Source organism: Microcebus murinus, chromosome 1, assembly GCF_040939455.1.
Source record: "Microcebus murinus isolate Inina chromosome 1, M.murinus_Inina_mat1.0, whole genome shotgun sequence".
Lineage (NCBI taxonomy): Eukaryota > Metazoa > Chordata > Mammalia > Primates > Cheirogaleidae > Microcebus > Microcebus murinus.
Window position 1 is genome coordinate 12,027,798 of NC_134104.1, and position 6,435 is coordinate 12,034,232.

A 6,435-nucleotide genomic window follows, 5' to 3' on the forward strand; every position below is an offset into this window, starting at 1 on the left:
CCGCGTTTTCTGTGGGATGCGGTTGAGTTCTCTTGTAATTGTCACATTTGCCAATAGATCTTTAGCCCTTTGCAGACTCAGACCCTCAATGTCCATGGCAGGGGGGAAGAGAAAGTGAGGGTCATTCATTTGGTGACTATTTTCTGGGTAACTGCTCAGGGCTGGTGGCTGGGATGGGAGCACAGAGAGGAAAGGACGTCGCTCCAGAGATCCAAGAGTCCAGTGGGGAGAAAAATACATATAGGTAACTAAGGACAGTGAAAGGGCTGTGACAAAGGTGAATACCATAGGTTTCAGGAAGCACAAAGAAAGCCACCAAACCCAGCCTGGGATGACCTAGGAGGGCTGTCTGCCGGTGACAGTATTTGAGTCAGGTCTTAAAGGTTGAGGGGTGGGTCAAGTGAACTGAGTTTTGGGGTGAGAAAGACAGAGAGGACTGCATGATAAAAGACAAGGGAGTGTGAGAAAGAGCAAGGTGTGGAACCAAGACCATGATAGATTACAAAGTAAGAGGCAGGGAGTTTCCAGACACAAGGCTGGGAGTTGGACAAGGACCAGACTGTGCAGGGACTTGACTGTCTCTTCCTGTCTAACTTCTGATCCACCTGCACGTGGAGCGACAGTGGCTGTCTGCACACAGCTTGTCTTTCCACGGCTCCTCCTACTCTTCCATGAGGTTACAGCGGGGGTAGTTTACCCAGAAGAGGCACTGTGGATTGTATTTTAAGGGGGATCCTACATATAGCCAACCACGCAGAAATGCAACCTTGAGAAAATTTCTGCTTCTGTCTTTGGGTGCTTCTTAGCCTTTAAAAAACCTTTTGATGGGAAACTGACATTCATTGGTTTGGCAGCCTCTGCCGAGAGACAATGCTCCATGGATCTGCTGTGTTTTTGCACATCCGTGATCAGAGGCACTCACTGCCTTGTTCCACGCTCTCTTTTCAAGGATGTTTGCCTAATGAACAGCCTTGGGCAGGCGTGTTTACTGCCCACTATAAAATATTTGGGTTCCCTGAGTGCAGGATTCCTCTCCTGCAATGTAACTTTCTGTGTGTGCAGGCATCATCTCTGGGAATTGAGCTTGGAGAACCTACCAAAGCTGACACTCTGGTTGCTGTGAGTAATAAAGTCCTTTGTCACTGGCCCAGGTATTTTGTGTCTTCTGTGAGCATCCATGAAACTGTGGCCAGCTGTCTTCAGCGTGGGCTGCTATAACAAAATACCAGAGACCGAGTGGCTTAAACAACAGACATTTATTTGTCACAGTTCTTGTTTTTTTTTTTTTTTTCTTTTTCCATCTCCCTGCTCCAAAGATCCACTTAATATATTGTCCTCAAATAGAGGACATATCAGATATTAAACTGGTGAGAACAGATACTACACTTGACCTTAGCCAAAAGGCCGAGAAGTGATTATTTGTCACGGTTCTAGAGTCTAGAAGTCCAAGGTCAAGGTGACAGCTGGGTGGGTTCCTGGTGAGGGCTCTCTCCCTGGCTTGCAGGTGGCTAGCTTATTGCTTTGTCCTCACCTCGTGTGTGTGGATGGAGAGAGAGAGAACAGAGAAAAACAGAGAAAACTCTCTGGTCTCTTTTAATAAGGACACTAATCCCATCAAGGGGTCCCCACCCCACGCCCCGTGACCTCATTGAAACCTAATTACCTCCCAAATGCCCCACCTCCAAATACTATCACATTGGGGGTTAGGGCTTCAATATACAAACTTTGGGAGACACGAACATTCAGTCCATAACTCGGGCTAACCTGTTAGCTTGCAAATAGGGTCAAATGTCAGGCACTTTCCAGTTCTGGACAACTTCTTCCTCAATTCCTCTGAGGAAGAAGGAATTACCTCCTCATCTCTGACCCCATAGCACTTTATGGTTATTCCTTAGATAGTTTGTATCTCATCATTGAGATTTATTATGTGAGGGTCCCCATCTTCTGACCTGTCACCTTTGGCATTGAAGGGATGGGCTGTATTTTTTTTTCTTTTTCTTTTTTTTTTTTTTTTTTACTAGAGATGGTCTTTTTGCAATGGATGGGCTGTATTTTAAGTATGCTTATTTTATGTCCCTAGAATATGTCATGTTGGGCACACAGTGGATGCTCAATAAATGCGTGTCAGATCCAATTGAGGTAGAAACTATGTGTGTTGTTTATGGAAAGAGCTGGTAATTAAAAGGTGAATTTCCTGTACCCCTCTGGACCCAATATGACTAAATGGCTTCATGCAGGTGAACCCCAAACCCAAGGTCACCTGCTAAAAGCTCCCATTTTCTGCAGACCTTGGTGCTGACTCATCTGCGACCAGCCGGCCACTGTCCCGGCCCATGAATCAACTTCAAAATATGACACCAGCAGGAGGCAAATGTTCCAAGTTCAAGCTCCAGGAAAATAAAAATAAGTAAATAAGAATTCAACACCAGATGGCCTGAAAGGACAGAGCTGGAGTGGAGGATTAACTGGCTGGTAATAAAAGCTGTCATTACAGAGTGTCATCGTTGGCAGGTTATTTATTAGCCCTTCCCTTTAGATAGCAAATGTCAACCGTGTTAATGTGCAGACACCAAGCCTTCCCCTCCCAGCTGTGCCGGTGTCAGGCTGCCAGCTTCATTGTCCCCATTCTAAGGACCTGCCAGGAGGTTAGCATTCATACGTCATGTTATGCAGACCATATTGCACTTAAAAAAGGCCAGATGAGGCCGACTCAGCCTCATAGTAATCTGCCTGTCAATCATTCGGCTGCAATGTACAGGAAACTGCCCTCCCCCACACCTTTGTTCGTGGCGAGAATGGGCTCTCTGTGAGCCCCTGCACCAGACAGGAGCGTATGGTTTATTTCACCAACCACTGCCTTGAATCAAAGAAGCATTTCTACCCATTCAGTGCTCATGGAGGCTTAGAGAACTGCAGAATGACTGTAATGAGAGCTAGTTTGTTCATGGGAACAGTACTTTGTTTAAACATTGGCCTTGTTGCCTTTAATCAACCTGTCTCTCTCTCTCTCTCTCTCTCTCTCTCTCTCTCTCTCTCTCTCTCTCTCTCTCTCTCTCTCTCACACACACACACAGACACCCCAGCTTAGTTTTAGATGCATCACTCTCTATTTTCTCTGCAACTAAAGGATAACGTTTAAACCTCAAGTAACAAAATGCTATATTATATAATCAAAGAACAAACGTGACCCTGAAGCCACTGTTTGCAGATCATCCCCATTGTTAACAAATACACTGAGCTAACGTGTGTTTCCTGAACCCTTTACACAGTGCTCCTGGGTAGACCAGAAGAACCCAAGGCCTGTCTTTAAGGAGCCTACGAGCTTGTGGGAGATGAGCAGCCGACATGCCTGTGTTTCGTGCTTGCTGTCTTGTGTTTTGCTCATTATTTAAGGCAATGTTCTTTGGTACGGAATGGATGTTTTGTCAGAGGAAGGGTGCTGGAAATCTCCTAAGTTGTTGTGATTGTTTCCCAATGTCTTGGGTTGAGTTACTGTCCGAGGCCACAGTCAAAGTGCCAGGAGTCGAAAGGACCATGCCAGTGTTGCCTCGAAGGTGTGACTTGGATCTTTGTGGTGTCTGGGGCTGAGATGAGGTGGGACAACATCTGTGCCCTGTCAGTGGCTGAATTAAACACCTCGATCACCCAGAGATCACCTTAAGCAAGACCCTGGGCAGGTGCCGTGGAAGGTAAGCATGCAATGAGGCTGAAGGGAATGTAACTACCCTCAGGTATAATTTCCCGGAGAGGCAAAACATGGACAGGTGAGAATTTCAACCAGCATGTAAGATGAAGCTACGGGGAATGCAATGTAGCAGTGCATGACAGCTAAGTGACGGGGTGGCCAGAACTGTGAGGGCAGAAGAAGGGGAGATGTGGGACTTTAGGAGGGACTTGGAGGTGGCTGAGAACCGGACAGAGCGAGAGGGGCAGGTGCTGCTGGGAGGGAGGAATGAATGGTAGTAGGGGCAAGACGCAGAGGCAGCAAAGTTCCAGTGTTGTTGGGGTGAAAAGGGGCCCAAGGTGCAGCTCCCTCTTCCCTGGAGTTATATACTAACGGGGAAGTGATGAAAAAGAATACAGCAGAGGGGAGTACAAAAATGCAATCACTTCTATCACTGAGAAATCGGGATATTGGAGGATGCGGATCCTCCCATCCCCATCCCAGGCAGCCTGGGACCAGAACGGGCCTCCCGCTGGGAGAGCTGCCTCTGGCCATGTGGCCTGGAGGAGCCTGGTGTGCATTAGCTTCCAAGACAAAGAGGGAGGAGCAGGCTGTTAGGCTGGGTGGGAGCGCCATGTTCTTTCTCCCAAAGTAACCAGTCAGGCAAGTCCCTCTGGCTGGGGAGGATGGAGTGAGGGGCTGAGGGGCCAGGGTATTTACAGAAACTCCCCTTGCATGGAGACCAGCTGAGGGGGGAGACGGGATCCCCTTCATTAAAAGAGTCCAGGGGACAGGGACTCTGTAGAGTCATCTGAACTGAAAGGCTAAGTGGGGACCACATGAAGAGCCCCTTGACTAACAGAGAAGGACCGTGGGAGCCATTGAAAGTTCTGGGAAGTGATTAAAGCAGTCTTTGGGGGAGATGAATCTATGATAGACAGACACGTGGGGTGGATTTTCCTGGCAAAGGGACAGTAGGAGAACAGCTGGCAGGACAGGCCCCAACAGGGGAGACAGCTGGGGGTAGCCAGGAGCCACGGGACGAGGCCGGGTCTCTGGGAGCTCGCGGCTGGTGGTGAAGGACAAGGAGAGACAGTGGTGAGCGGTGGAGAGGGGCCCCCAAGGCTTTGTGCCGAGTGGACCGAGTGGCTGGTCCCATAGGGACAGCAGCGAAGGTGTGAGCAGAGGGAGTCCCACCTGTGACAGGCGGGCGTGAGCTTGCAGTTGAGCACGCTGAGTTTGGAGCGAAAGTGGGACATCCGTAGGTCCTATGGGACAGGACGCAGGAGACAGGGTGTGTAAGTCAAACGGGGACACAGTTACTGCAAGGGGGTGGGCAGGTGTCCCATGCCTCGGATCTCAGGTCGGCTGAGGACAGATTGGAAACCATTAAGGGTGGTAACTGGGATGTCTCCAGTGACCTTTTTAACAGTCAATGCAGGCACAGAGATTGTGAAAAGCTTTCAAACGTCCCATTTCCCAAAGGGGAGCCCAGTTCACCTGGATCCAGCATTTTCTATTCATCCTGGTGGCAGAATTATAAGTGAGTTGGAAGACGGCATTGGACATTTTCTTTGTCGTTTCCTCATTTATCCTTTCCCAGTTTGTTCACGTCCCCTGATGATGTCTTTGAAAATGTCCTGTCTGGCTCGTGGCCTCATCCTGTGATTAGGCACAGAAACGAGCAAGTCCTGTTTGGGGGCTTGGACTTCCTTGACCCAGGATGACAAGCGGGCAGAACCCCAGACACTCCCATGCACCAGCTAGGATGCCGGGGGCTTTTTGAAGCGGCTATTTTGACAAAGCCACTTTGATCGCAGTAAGGTGGAGGGGGAGGCTGAATGGGTGTAGACAGAGGAGGGCTCAGTGGTCAGGTTGGAAATACCAGATACTCCTATAACTTGGTCATTTAATAAACCCCAATGAATGCCATCCCCTTAAATACAGCCCCTTTAAGGATGCTATAAATATATTCTGTGTACGTTGCCCGAGTATAAAACACCTTTGCTGTTGTTCATGAAGAACTGCATTCAGGTCCTGTGGTGCACTCTCTCCTGGAGCCTTAACAGCAGATCATTTTCCTCCATAAAGGGTAGAATTAGGTTTTGGAAAACAGCAAAGATCCATTCAGAGGCAAGTCTCTGTAAATGGTTTTTGAAACTTGAAGAGAACTGAATTGTGGCATCGTGATGGATCTGGAAATACTGTTTTGGACCTAAAACAAGGTGTGTCAGCAGCTGATTTCCCTCTGAGACCCTGAACTGGCTGTGAAAAGCCGTTTCTAAGGAAAAGGACCAAAAGTGACCGCACCACTACAATAAGAACAGCCACTCCCCAGGAGGTTGTTTGAAAAGAGACACATCTCACTCGGCTTAGAGGACCTGGATGGTTATTAAAAGTCATAATATGGGTTTATGCTAATAAATCATTATATATTGTACTTACTGTATATGAGAAAACACAGGTGCAGAATCCATTATGGTTTTGGGAGATTGTCATGACGTTTTCAGTGTATAGCTATTGGTAAAATAAATTGCATATTTTATTATGTAATTTTCTTGGTGCTATTATTACTAAAACATACTATATAGCCATGGTTGTCTGGGTTGTCATGGTTGACTTCATGTATCTGTGTAGTCATGGACGCTTCGTGGTGATGACTTTAACAGTTGTAGTGTTAATATCAGAGGTCCACAGCGTGCACTGATTTATAACTTCTTGCTGAAATAAGAAGTTCACCGGGATGAGAAGTTGGGGTGTGTGTGAGTACA

At 47.7% G+C, this 6,435-nt stretch overlaps 1 pseudogene; it reads right to left on the reverse strand.

Annotated features, from left to right (window-relative positions):
• Positions 1 to 1,284: 1,284 nt before the first annotated feature.
• LOC142874848 (uncharacterized) lies at positions 1,285 to 1,416 on the reverse strand (annotated as a pseudogene).
• Positions 1,417 to 6,435: the final 5,019 nt, after the last annotated feature.